The sequence below is a fragment of the Erithacus rubecula genome (genome assembly GCF_903797595.1).
Source record: "Erithacus rubecula genome assembly, chromosome: W".
NCBI classification, from domain to species: Eukaryota; Metazoa; Chordata; class Aves; order Passeriformes; family Muscicapidae; genus Erithacus; species Erithacus rubecula.
In genome coordinates, this window is record NC_136690.1 from 3,985,336 (window position 1) to 3,999,287 (window position 13,952).

Below are 13,952 nucleotides of genomic sequence, written 5' to 3' on the forward strand. Positions count from 1 at the left end.
AGGAAGAAGCCCAGAGCCTTGCAAGAACGAGATAAAAGACCAAAAGAGGCTCCTTCCCCCGAAGGGGTTCCAAGCTTTTTTCCAGAAGGCTTCCAAGGAGAAAAGAAGTTGAACTGGCTTTCTGGGGTTTTTCAAACCCCCTGCCATCAACTTAGGGCAGAGGGGAAGGGGAAGAGGAAAGGACCAAACCACAAGATAGGCTACAGGGGAGTTCAGGGAGAAACCATTCTTCAATGCTACATAAACCACATAAGTGAAATACAACATCCTGTCACTGGTCAATAGAGAGAAGAGATCAGTGCCTGCCCCTCCTCTTCCTCTCATGAGGAAGCTATAGACTGCCATGAGGTCTACCCTCAGTCTCGTCCAGGCTAAACAGTGACCTCAGCTGATCCTCATAAGGTTCTACCTCTAGACCCTTTACCATCTTTGTTGCCATCTTTTGGACTGTCTCTAATGGCTTTATATCTATCTTATATTGTGGTGCCCAAAACTGCATACAGGACTAGAGGTGAGGCTGCACCAGTGCAGAGCAGAGAGGGACAATTTCCTCCCTTGATCAGCTGGTGATGCTGTGCCTGATGTACCCCAGGACACGGTTGGCCTTCCTGGCTACCAGGGCATTGCTGATTCACATCCAGCTTTCCATCAACCAGGACCCTCAGGTCCCTTTCCACAGTGCTGCTCTCCAGCCTCTTGTGCTCTCCTGTTTGTCTATATATGTAGGGTTGCCCCTTCTCAGGTGCAGAATGTGGCACTTTTCTTTGTTAAACTCCATATAGTTGGTGATTGTCCAGCTCTCTCATTTGTCTAGGCCTTTCTGCAGAGCCTCTCTGCTCTTGAGGGATTCAATAGGCCTTCCCAGTTTAGTGTCATCAGCAATCTACTTAGTATCCCTTCAAGTCCTGCGTCCAAGTCATTTATCAAGATGTTGAAGAGAAATGAGTCTAAGATGTAGCCCTGTGGAACCCCACTAGTCACTGGTCATCAGCCTGATATAATCCCATTTACTATAACTCTGCTCCCAACCCATGAGTCAGGTGCTCACTGATTGCATTATCTGTTTATCCAGCTGTGTGCTGGACATTTTGTCCAGAAATATACTGTGAGAGAATATCAAAAGCTTTACAGAAATCCTGAACAGAATTCTCTTGGTCAACTAGGTGGATTATCTTGTTGTAAGAGGAAATTAAGTTTGACAAGCAGGACTTTTCACTCATGAAGCCATGCTGGCTGTGACCCATGACTGTTGTCCTTGAGGTATTTTTCATGAACTTCCAGAGTAATGCTACAGCATTGCTGAATGGGGCAGAACAAATTATATCATCTACCTGGACTTATGCAAAGCATTTGACACTGTCCTGTATGACATCCTTGACTCAAATTTGAGAGACATGGATTTGATGGAGAGAGTGCCACTGGAGAGAGCGAGTCCCTACTCCCCTCACAAATGTGGCCTTTACAAGTCAGTTAAGATGGTATCAAATAATATTAGGGTCTGGCCATGCCCCCCTGCCAGCTATTGTAAAAAATTACCCCTGTCCTGGCCAAAACTAGGACAAAGTGATACCATACCTCAGGGACTGGGCCAAGGCTTTGAGTTCCTCTTGTTCCTCATGCTGTGCACATTGGTACAAAAACATTTCAGGTGTGGTTCATTGTAGCTGATACCTTGTGTGGCAGATTGAAGAATCTCACTGGCACTCAGTCCCTCAGATTTGGGTGTGCCATCCCACTGATGTCCCAGTCTGAGGTTTCTCCTTTGCCCTGAGATCACCCCAGAGGGACATGAAGGTGGTTCAAACCCTGGTTTTCTCTGAAGCAGCCGAAGAGAGATCGCTGGAGACAGTTTTCTCTTGTTCAAAGGATTGCTTATTATTTCTTATCTCAGGGACTTTTTGCCTGGCCAGCAGCGGTCTGCTCAGCCTGGCATCCATGGTGGAATCTGCCTGGTGAAGGCAGGGCTTATCTTATATAGTCTAAATTACGTGCTACATGTTTACAACAATTTCCCAATACAATACAATCTTGTTAAATGGTCCAACCCTGACCCCATCCAATCTAAAAGTGCCAACGTGTCACCCAATATGGATGACAGGGAGAAGAAGGAGGAAAAGGTATCCACCCCCCAAATTCTCCATCTTGGTCACGTGTCCCTTATCATAAACATTCCAAAAAACCTATTTATCTACATTCTAAAAGTCTAATTTACACTTTACTAATTTTGGTGGCTTGTTTCCATTCCCTCTATGTTGGTAATTTTCCCCAGGGGTTAGAATTCAGTGCCTGTGACACCAGGGTCTCATTCAGGAGTCTTTGAGACCCTCGCCAGGGGGGTTTTGAGACCCCCAAGGAGGCCAGGGGTACGCCCTGGGCTCCCACAACTGATCATCTCTGGCAAGCCTGGTTTTGCCCCTTTCCCTATTTCAGTCTAGTTAAAGCTCTATCTATGAGCCCCACTAACTCCAGTGCAAAAGCCTTTTTTTCCCTCTGAGAAAAATGCATCCTGTCAGGTGTCAGCAGGTCTGGTGTTGTATGTAATCTGTAACTTTCCTGACTGTAGACTGAAGTTTTGTGCATGCTGTTGTGTTTAATATTTACATGTCCCACTTTATGCACCAATTCACAATTGTTATAGTTCTGTCTGGAGAACGATTCAACTTCAGAAAAGAACAGCGATTGTGTGCTCTAGAATACTTTTATACCACCTTACTTTGTATGCTGTTTGTTCACAATGTATAAATCAAGCTTTCCACATGTAGTGTGATACTGTGAAAAGATTATTATACTACCCAGAAAAAGAGGGCAAATTAAGTTTATTCTTTCAATCTTTATATAAATTTGATATTTGCTCTAGAATTTTTGTGCTGAAATTATGTGAGTGAATCATGCAATTCTGTTTCATTGTTGAATGGACAACTATTTAGAAGTCAGCCTAAGATTTGTCAGTGAGTGACATAAGAAATTGAATTACGTTTTTATCTGAACAAGGGATTAAAAAATAAAGCATTTTCAAGCATTTACATATTTATAAGTTATGGAATTTTAGTTCTCAAATAAGTGGGTTTTTCATCCTAATGGAGAGGATTCCAAAAGTGGTAAAATTTGTAATTAGTCTCAGCCATAGTGTCTCCTCAGTACAAAATATCTTGTTTAATCCACCTAAAAGTGATATTGTTAGGTTAGTAGAAGATATGTTTAATATTCTTTATCAAACTACCTCATAATCTTGTACTAAAAAGGTACAAACTTATTAGAATATATAGGACTGCTTTTATCTTAAATCTAAGCCACAATACTGGAAGTGTCAGTCTAGCTTTAAAGTGTATGGTGTTGATTCATTAATTTATTTGGTACAAATGGGCTCTTTTCTTAAAAGGGAAAATTTAGGCTTAAATTTGTTTTTACATTAAAGGTTGGAACCTACCACTTAAAAAAGTCAAAACCTCTTTGTTTATGCACTGATCTGTCAGTTAATGTTTAAGATAAGATTTAACTATACTTCTATCTTTTCCTTTTACAGGTCCTTCAGTCTGGGAGACTATGAGGGAGACTCTGCACCCAGGGAAAATGTTACCCTTTACTGGGGGGAAGGGTAAACCAGTAGGGAATACAGTACAGTCCCAACCCTACTGGGAGGGGTGGGAGGGAGGTGTTGCTGTCACTGTATTAAGTCGATGTTGGGAAATGTTTTAACATCTGGAGCCTTTGTCGGTGGAAATAGTCTCCTATTACAACTCTGCAGTGGATATGAAGAAGAAAAAAAGTCTATAAACAAAACAGCACATTCTGGATTATTGTCAGAAATTGTACCAAAATAAGAAAACATATAATTGAACCATAGGGATACATAAAGAGGAAAACTATTTTACGCACAATAAAGGAAACCTAGAAATGGTGGTGACAGACAGTAAAAGGCTTTCTTTTTTCTTTTATGGTTTTTTTTTTTTAAAGTAAGGATTTTCTACATTATATCATCCTGCTTAATGGGACTCCTAGATAATTTTCATGTCAATGAATAACTCAAATTAAATTAGTACAGTTAAAATGCAGCTTGTGTCAGTATTAGGAGCAGGCACTTGCAGTGTACAATACAGAAATCCCATCGAAAATTAATAGAGGTTAAGCTGAAAAAAATGAAGTAACTTGCAAGCTGCAAATGAGTCACTCCTTTAATTTTTGGGGTAAGGGGAGGGACAAATCAAAGGAAAGATTCACATCTTAATTTTTGCATTTTAAAAATTAAAGTAGCATCATTTGGTTATTGCAATTAATTAGCTTTAATTTCTAGAGTAAGGCATTATTCTTAACATGCAGTTTAAGGTTCAGGCATGCATTCTGGCTCATAGTGCTCAGAGGTAATTAAAATTAGTGGGAAAGTATCATGCTTGCATCACATAGAGTGAAATCGGTATACATTTACCTATGTGGCACCAGTCTTATGTTGCAGTTTACCAATTCAATATAGCTCTGCAGTTAAAATTCTTTTTTAGTTATAAAGTACTGTGGTTAACAATTAGGCCTTGAAATATCTTTTTAAGATCTGTTAAGATTAAGATTCATATCGTATTGTGTGTAACCTGCACAATGTGGAAAGCTGATATAACTGTGCAAAATATTTGCCTCTGTGCTGTCAGTGTGATGTGCTTTCTGCATGGTTATATGCTAGTGATTTTTAGCAGAATCTCTAAAAATTATTTACATGGTAAGACCCGTTAAAGGCAGCATAAATGTTAATTCGCACATAAAGACAATTGTAGAAGTTGATGACAATTGCTATATTTGTGTTTATTCCCACTCAATGTATTACCTTTTATGATAAATTTTTGTTCACAGCATGATCTTAGAGATGTTTAAGTTAGTGGATGTAATGCAGGGTATCTATAATGTATTGGCACGTGTTGGCGGCCCTTTGTGATATAATTAAATGCACAAGGGTGCAAGTTTAAAGCTAAAGAGTGAAGTTGGTTTGGATCCTTTTCATTTTATTTGTTTAGCTTTTCTGTTGATTTTTTTTCTTTTTTTTCTCTACTTACATGTATTCCTGTGAATAAATCTTTGTTAAGGTAATCCTTTACTTTTCTTTCAATGTGTATTTTCTTATGTACTGTGAATGTGAAATCCTAACTGGTAAACTTGATCTTGTGTTTATCTGAAAATGGCAAGTCCCTATTTAGATTCCCTAAAGAGTATCCCATGATGTTAAAGGAAAATTGAGAGACTTAACTGTGGTGGTCAGAGGTGAAACCACACCTTTCCATTTTTCAAGTGCTGCATAATTAACCTGCAAAACAAAATTAAGCCATAACAACCTTTTCTCACCTTTGCATTGCAAAACTGGATATTGGATAACAGTTTGGGTTTTGGTTTTTTTTGGTGTTTTGTGGTTTTTTATTTCTGGGGGTTTTTTGTTTTGTATTTTTCAGTTGTGTGGTATTTTTTAGGAACTTGCTGCTCTTTGCATGGTTCTGTTCATTGAGTGTTAAATGATTTAGCCATTGCACTGATGTTTGAGCTGTATGACTATGGGTATAAATGATGTTATGCTGTTTTAAGAGTTTGGGGGGGGGGGTGTATACATGCACATTTTAAATGTGTCCCACTCTCCACCCCATCCTTTTTTGCTTTTTGTGGCATTGTAAATATGAATGGATTATGCCTGAATAATCGTTTGAACGTATACTGTATGAAGTACATTCGCTAATGCTAGTACATAGTATTTATTCAATTTGGTCAAATTTGCATGTGATAACTTCCTTTCAAATTTGGTAGCAAATACAAAATTCTTTCTTAGCTAATAGCACTAAAGAAAATTCATAACAGTTTTAGTCACTAAAAACACTTTGAAATCAATTTTGGAAGAAGAAAAATAACCAGTAGGATATTATTTTAGACACAAATTGGCTGTAGTTTTGAGTGCATTTGAACATTAGGGAAGAGTTTCAGAGAAATGACATTAAAACAAATTGTAGAATAGAAAACCTACCTAAATAATACTGTAGCATTACATCTCGAATCTGGCTTTAACTAAACTGTTTAAATTTCAGAAAGCCCCTTTAACCAAATAAACCCACTTCACCTCACATTTCCTTAGGATACCACTTTTGTACACAGTATTTTAGTAGGGAGTCATACAGATATGAACTGATCTGGTGTAACAGCAAAGAAAATAATTAAGGCAGAAACAAACTATTGACAAAATAGTCTGTTGTATCAGTAAAATCCATTGTGGTATATTTTAAAGCAAATAAACTATATTCCTAATGCATCATATAGTGCAGAGATTTGCAGAAGCCATTTAGGGTCTAATTTGAGGCAAGAAAAGTTCCAAATAAGCATTAATAGTTATAATTCAATTACTGCATCATAGGATAAATAAAAAGCATTTCAATTTTTGTAGTGTAGGCTTGACAGTTCTTGAATGTTGACGGAATGTTTATATTGGTAGAATTGTGCTTGTTACATTCCAGTATTTCTGTCTCTTGGCATGCTAAAAGTACTGCTTCATTTGCTCCTTACACACTGAATAAAGTGCTGTTAGTCTGCTAAGCTGCAAAAATAGCCACTGCTAAGTAATGGTGTTGATTTTCTACTTGAATATTTTGTTGTAGGAGCCTCAGAAGGTCAGTGTTTGCTGTTTTTTATATATGTCTTTTTCCTGTTTTAAGTTTACCTTTCTGAAGGATTCAGAGTGAAGAAAAGCTGCTGATCAACCTAAGTTGATAACAGAAAGGGTATTTAAAATCCTTATAAAATGCATCTCTTTGGCAGTTCTAAATTGCTGTGAAATTATATGTTCAATACTAAATTTTTTTCTTTATACATTCAGGAAACAATTCTTTTCATTTAGGAAAAACAGATTAGGATAGTTAATTATTCTAAGCAGGGCAAGAAAATATAATCAATTTTATTATTTTTTTCCAAAGCTTGATTTTTTTCTAAATTGGTGAATATGTATATATTTAAATTGTAATGAACTAATTCTTATGCTTTTGTTTATTTCTCCTTAAAGCTTGTACTCAAAAGATCAGTTTTGGAATAGTGATTTTAAAATTTATAATAATTACAATTTTTTAAAGCTATGAAGCCGCATACGTTTTGTAACTAGAATTAATGATACATTGTGGAGTTGGTGGGGGTTTTTTTAGGACTTTTATGTAAGCGTCAGTTTTGATTACTTATACTGCATATATTGTATAATAAATGTATATTTTAAAGACTCAAGTAGTTTTACTCAAGTGAAACTCATTGCTACTTAGAAATATTCAAATACTAGCTTCATCTCAGGTGAATACTTGTTTTGTTCAGAACACATGCTTATAAAAATGTGTCTTAATTATATCAGTTTATGTATTTCATATTACAGATCTCCGCTGTCTTAAACTTACTCTAAATTAACCTACTGTTGGACAATAATGACTTTTGCTTCGCCTATTTTATTCATATTGAATGTATTAACAGACAAAAGTGCAAAAATATTCTTCCTTTGAGGAGAATGCATCCATATTCAAACTGAAATATTTCTTGAAAAATGCTTTAAATGTAACATTGTGTTAGAAATCTTTTCATTCAGATTTTGTTAAGGAAAGAAATTGCAAATTAACACAAATTGCTTTGATGCTCTCTCTTTCATGAGCATAAATGCATAAAGCTTCTGCACAGGGTCTAAAGAGTAACTTTTAATCTTAAAGGTTAAGCTCTACAGTGAAATGACTGTTGCAAATTGCAAAACATCCTGCAGTTACTTCAGGTAGATGCTGGTGTGGTTTGCATACATATTTGTGATATATTACACATTTCCAGGAACTTCATCTTGAGTAAATAAAATTTGATCAGTAGCTGTGTATTTCACTCACTTATGCATTCACCAGAATGACTTGGACCATCAGTCTACTTTTTAAGTCTGACACTGATGCTTGCTCTTTTCACATAATGGTTGGGGCAAGCCAGTTTTGGATAATTAGTTTACATGGAAAACTCTGAGGTGAGTACTCTTGTTGCTTGCCTTGTAGAGTATATTCCTAAAATAATAAGGATACTTACTTGAATGTATTTGTGAGGGCAGTTAAAATGTCTCTATAAAAGGTGGATCCCTGTCTGGTGTTACACTATAATTTTTAAGTAAGTCAAGTCTGCATCTCAAAGAATTCAGTGGTTTTAGGATATCACTTTTCTATAAGCTGGTTCTATTGTGCTACTTTCACCTAAGGTGTCTAATTCCTTACTTTGGGTGAACAACAAAACTGAGAAGACCTAGGTGATCTTTGTGGGAAAGCAATTAGAAAAAAAAAAAAAAAAAAAAAAAAAAAAAAAAAAAAAAAGATGGGTATAAGCAGGTTTCTTTGGCTGTTGAAATCTTCAGTGTAATACTTTATTTTTTCATGGGAAGAAATAGATAGCTATGTATGACTGACTTACTCAGCACTTCTAAAATTTTCATTTGGATGTAGTATAGAAAATAATTTAAAATTAAAGATGACTGACCTTTCTGCTGACAACTTAGGTTGTATGAGTTTTTCTTGAAAGCTTTAAAACTGATGTTTCTGTCTGCCACAATGTTGGAATGTATCCTCCAAGCATATCCTCCTGCAACCTCTCAAACTGTACTAAATGGAGTGATATTTCTTGAAGTCTGCCTATTTGATAACAGAACTTCATTTTAAATAGAATATTGTTTTAGTTTTTGATAAACTGCTGAATTTTAGAGTTTTTGGGCCAACCAAATATTTTGAATCATGCAGAGAATATATATTGTACTGTAGTAATTTTGTATCTACATTTGTATGATGTGACATAATAGATGTGGATGCCAATCACTGCTTGACTATGTTAATAAAGTTGTTAAAATATATATGTTGCATTCCAATTTTTAATGAAAGATGAAAATGTCATGTTCAGGTTTTGTTTTGTCTGACTCAGTAGGACACTCTTCTGGTCCACACATGTAAGTTTTGCTGGACCTGGTTAATATAAAATTTGACATTTAATTTGTTTTGTATACCCACACCTTTTATCCCATCCTCCCCCTTTGTTTTTAAGTGAGAGGCTTTTGCTAAAGTAGTGCCCGCTGTATTTATATCTTTGTGCGTGATGGTATTTGTAGCAGGCATGCGCTGCACACTCAGCTTTTTGTTTGTTTAAATTCTTTTGTTTCTGGTTAAGAGTGCATTCCCTAGCAAAATGTCCTTGCTTTTTACACTGGAAGCAGGTGACATGCTGTAGCTGTTCAGGTGGCACTGGTTGCTTCTTTGCTTGTGGTGCTTCAGCTGCTGCAGGCTGGGATGCTGCTGGCCTTGGATTCCTTTCTGGTGCACTGAACAGTTCTGCTTTACTGGTGCATGCTTCTATCATTTGTGCTAAAGTTGGTTCTGGATACAGAGGAAGGCTTAGAATAACTCTGCGACACGCTTCATTGGCATTTCTCTGTGCCATTTCTTTTATTAGTTCTGTCTGGGTTGCTGGGACACGTACTTGTCTTTCCACCTGTGTACGCAGACGATCCACGAACCTCAAAAAATTCTCAGAATCATGTTGTTTAACATTAATATAACGACCAGTTACTTCAAGTGTTGGAATTTGATTAAAAACGTTTTCAGCTATATTACAAATTTTATCTAAAACAAATTTAGATAACACTCTAGTTTGTTTTTCAGGGCAATGGAAACTCCACCAAATAAATGATCAAGTGTAATATCATTATCTTCAGAATCTTTGGAATTGTCAGGGCTTTGGTGAAGTTCTGTTAAAAGAACCATTAAAGAACTCTTCCAAATATTAAACCATAAATCATATTCTGAGGGAGTTAGGAGACACCTGAAAAGGTCTTTCAAATCATGGGGAACTAATTCATTTGAAGTAAAAGTTGCTCTCATCATGCCTTTAATAATTTCACTCCCTTGGCCAAATTCCCTTTGTACTTTGCAAATTTCCTTTTTATCCTGGTAAGACAATGGTTGATAAACCCTCTTGCCATTTTTTCTACCCACATAAACTACAGGAGTGGCTGATGGGATATAGTCTTCTAAGTTTTGAGCTTTAGGGCTAGGTGTGTCTTTATATATTAGCCTGGGAGATAGTGCAGTCTCCCCCACTGCAGGGACAGCGTCACTGCTGTAAACTGAACTTTTTCCTCCCCCATTGCCTGCAGTCTCTGGGCTATCACTGTCTCTCTGGCATTTGCTGTAATCAGGAGGATTAGAAGCTGTAACTTGAGCTGGAAAGAAGTGACTAGGAAAGCCTGTGGGTGTAGGGTTACACGGGAGCAGAAACAGGGAAGGGAAGGGAATTGAGGAGAAGAAAGGGTTAAGAGATGAAGAAGCCAAAGCATGGCTGCTGCAATAAGCCATGCGGTCACCCCTGTGAGACAAAGGAAAGTTTCCTGTCGAACTATTATTACAGTGTTCCTGAGGTAAACTGGGGGAAAGAGAGGGGAATATAGAGAATTCTCTAGAAGGTTGTCCAAAATTTTCAGAACTTGGGTATATGGGGGGAGGAAGCTTGGTAGCTTCCTGAGGTATTACTCATTTTTCATTATTTTCAGGGACAGGGGTGTTTGTAGTGGATGGGGGGAGGGGGTTTAAAGGATTTGTCTGTGGCTGTCTTGTGTTCTCGGTTTCTAATAAGCATTTGCGTACTTGTTAAAATATTGGAAGGAACAGAGCAGCATTAGAGTCAAATTTTTCTACTTTAGATGTTAATAAATTTCCCACATTATCCCAAAATAAAACTGAATTTATATTTTGTAATTCACAGTCTGGAATTTTAGAAAACAGCCAAGAGACAAAATGCTTTAACCGTTTTTTAGAAACTGTAATTTTTTCAGCATGTAAAATTTCTTGAATTTGAGAAAACACACTCTTTTGATGTGCAGATAACTCTGCGTCCATCCTGATTTTTTAAAAGAGATCTGCAGAATACCTTGTACTTCCACGCACACCCACACAAACACACACAACTCTTTTCTGACCCAAAATTAAAAAAAATTAGGGAGAAAAGGGGAATGCGGGGGTTTCTGTGATTGGGAGGATCCAACCCGAACACGTGTCCCGTGTTCGTCCGGCCGTGCCGACCCTGGGGGAACCCTGTAGTGTTGCACTGTTTTTGGGGGGCTTCCCGGGCACTGCAGAATGCCGGAGCTGTGAGCTGCATCGCTCCGAGCGGGTTTATTTTTGCGGTTTCTGCGCAAACTGCAGGGGAGCCGCTCTGCTCTAATCGCGGCTGCAGCTGCTGTGGCGCTGCAGAATCTTAAGCCCACCCTGCTGCCGCTGGCCCGCTTGGGGAACCCTCCCCGCTGCTAGGGGCAAATTCTGGTGTTCCCACCTCCCACGAGGGACTTTACCTTTCCTGCAGACCTGGGCTGTTGTGTGGTTTGTGGAAGCTGTTTATCTTCGAGCCGACTCACTTTGGTGCTAAAGTAAAGCTACCGGCCCAATCCTGCCCTGCCTGGGCCTGTATAAACATAGCTACCAAGCACGGAGGTAGTCGATCAAACGAACGAGCGTAAAAAATCCTCAAACTGGGATTTTAGCTACCTGTGGGCTCTTAATTTTAAGCCCTACACGTTGTTCATCCACTGCTAAATACTGTAACTTCTTCCTATGTATCTATAAGAAGGAGCTAGGCTTAGCATGGAGATAAACAAAAGGTTCAAAAGGGGCTCCTTGCCTTTCTTTATTTCAAGATGGTCCCAGGGCAAAAGAGGAAGAGAATCTCAGATCTTGGCCTTTTCTAGGAAAGGGTCAGGGAGGGGATATTTGGCTCTCTGCCAATAGGATAGGGACAGGTGGGAAGAGTTAAGACCTTCCTTATACCTCTGGTATCGGATTACAATACAATGTCTGATTTATTAAGATCTGAGAGAAAACTTTTTTATTTTTCTCGGCCTGAACTGAGAGTTAAATATCAGTGTGTAATTTCCCATCAAAGCAACACAGAGCAGTAGATTAAAAAATAAGGTTTTCCCCTTTTATGAAGCCTCTGACTTGCTTTGCTCCCTGTATAATCTATTTTGAAATATTCTAGATTTCAATGTCATGCTGGGAGCAGTCCTGAACAATGCAGCATCCTCACCACCCAAGGAGAACACATCCAAGCCCTACCACCCTGTCTCCTTTCACCCAGACCTTGTCCCCCAGTGCTGGGGGCTGTTCCCAGGGCTGGCTGAGAGCTGTCCCTGGCAGGCAGCAGAGTCCCTGCCCCAGCACAGCACCCTGGGCTGCAGGACCCTGCTCTGCAGGACAACCCTGGGCACCCCTGGCTGATCTATACAAGAGAGAATCAGAATGTACTCACAGAGTCTGTAGGCATTGGGATGTTCCAGCTTTAGGAGATCGCTCCAGGAGCTGCAGCTGCTTTGTCCTGCAGCTAGAGGCTTCCTGTATCAAAGGCTGAGAATGATTCTTCCCCACTCACTTCTGAGCATCTTCTCAGCCCTGACTGATTGAAGCTCTCAGTGCCTCTGTGCTGTGTCCAGGGTGGCTGCAGGCAGTGCCCTCGGCCCTGATGGGCTGGAAGAGGAACTGCTCCACAGAAGAAATGTCTTTTTGAAGCTCTTCTTGATTGCCAGGATCATCATCTGTGCCAGAAGCCCAGCCAAGCTCAGCAGCACAGACACAGCACGAGGACTTTAATGACCCTCTCAGGGCTTTGATTGTGCTTATATCATACTCAGTGCTTTAGAGAATGTTCAAAAATCTTCTCAAGAACTCAAAGCAAGATTGAAACTCCAAAGTTTCTTGAAGTATTAATGGTTACCACTGAGGGACCCGACTCAGAAAGTGTCCCCAGATTCCAGTTTGAGCAGAACACTGGTGGCACTGATGACAAGTGGAGACAAAAAAGGGAAAGCTGTTACTGATGCTGAGCAAACCTGGATTACTTTCAGGAATGCAAAGGGCCAAGGGCTGAGCCCCAGAACCTGGCAAGGCACATCCTGTCCCTCCCTCATTGCTCAGGGCTCTTCCCAGGGCACTGGGCTCTGGGGATGTGCAGTGCCAAGGGCAGGACCATCGGGTGGCCCCTGCCAGGCTGCTGAGCAGGGACAAGGAGGCAATGAGGCCCTAGCACAGCAAGGCTCACTTGTCCCCTGCTGGCCTCAGGCCCAGGGCCAGCAGCCATGGCCCAAGTGCTTCAGCAGTTGGCTCTGCCAGGGCCTTTCAGCTGCTGCCCATCCCTGTGCCCTCTGCAGCCCAGGCTGTCCTACAGTGTCCATGCCCTGTGCCTCTGTCCCTGCAGGCTGTTGTCAACCCCCTGGCTGGCCCCTTCCTTTGCTGACAGCTCTGTGTCCTGCCAGCCTCTGCCTGGCCACACAAAGCCTTGGGCTGCTCCAGACTCCTTCTGGGGGACGTATTGCACCACAGCCCTGCCCTGGGAGAGAAATTCCTTTCTCTTTGTGTCCAGTCTGGGTTCTCCTCTGCTGTCATCAGTCTCCACTCCACTGAGCACAGAGCTCTTTTATCCCTTTACAATGGTCATGTTCTTGCAGAACCCAAACCCCACCTTGGGAGATTTGGGCCTTCTCCAAGGTGTTGGCAACTTAAAACATTCTTCTCATAATCTTAGAAAATCATCAGAGGACAAGGCAGCCAGACCTATGTGTCATTGCTACTTTTGTCTTGATGAAATTCTTGGATAGTTGGAATTTTGGAGGTAGAATCCCAGTTTTGGCCATTCACCCCCATGTGAGATAGGCAGTTCTTTTCCACTGGAAGGAAAGCACAGAGCCCCAGTGTTTGGTGGTAAATGAGAGACTGACCACAGGAACCCAAGGCCAGACAGAGCTGTCTGTCCTGGAAGATTTTTGCTGGGAGAACCCTTGCATTTAGGGAAAATTTTATGGGGATTACCAATTTCAGCCTTGGGCAGCAGGAAAGAGGGATGTTTCTTTTCCATAGAAAGGAAAGCCCAGAGCCCTAGTGCTCCAGGGGCTAAGATGCTGCCCTTGCCATGATAGG

The 13,952-nt window shown here is 40.0% G+C and overlaps 1 protein-coding gene across 1 annotated transcript in view; it reads left to right on the top strand.

The window, feature by feature from the left end:
* The window catches only part of LOC306814055 (transportin-1-like), a 134,967-nt gene extending 129,890 nt beyond the window's left edge, over nucleotides 1-5,077 (top strand). Inside the window, 1 exon segment of the mRNA XM_079329761.1 lies at nucleotides 3,524-5,077. The gene's annotated coding sequence lies outside the window, so the exon portion shown is untranslated.
* The last annotated feature ends 8,875 nt before the right edge of the window (nucleotides 5,078-13,952 follow it).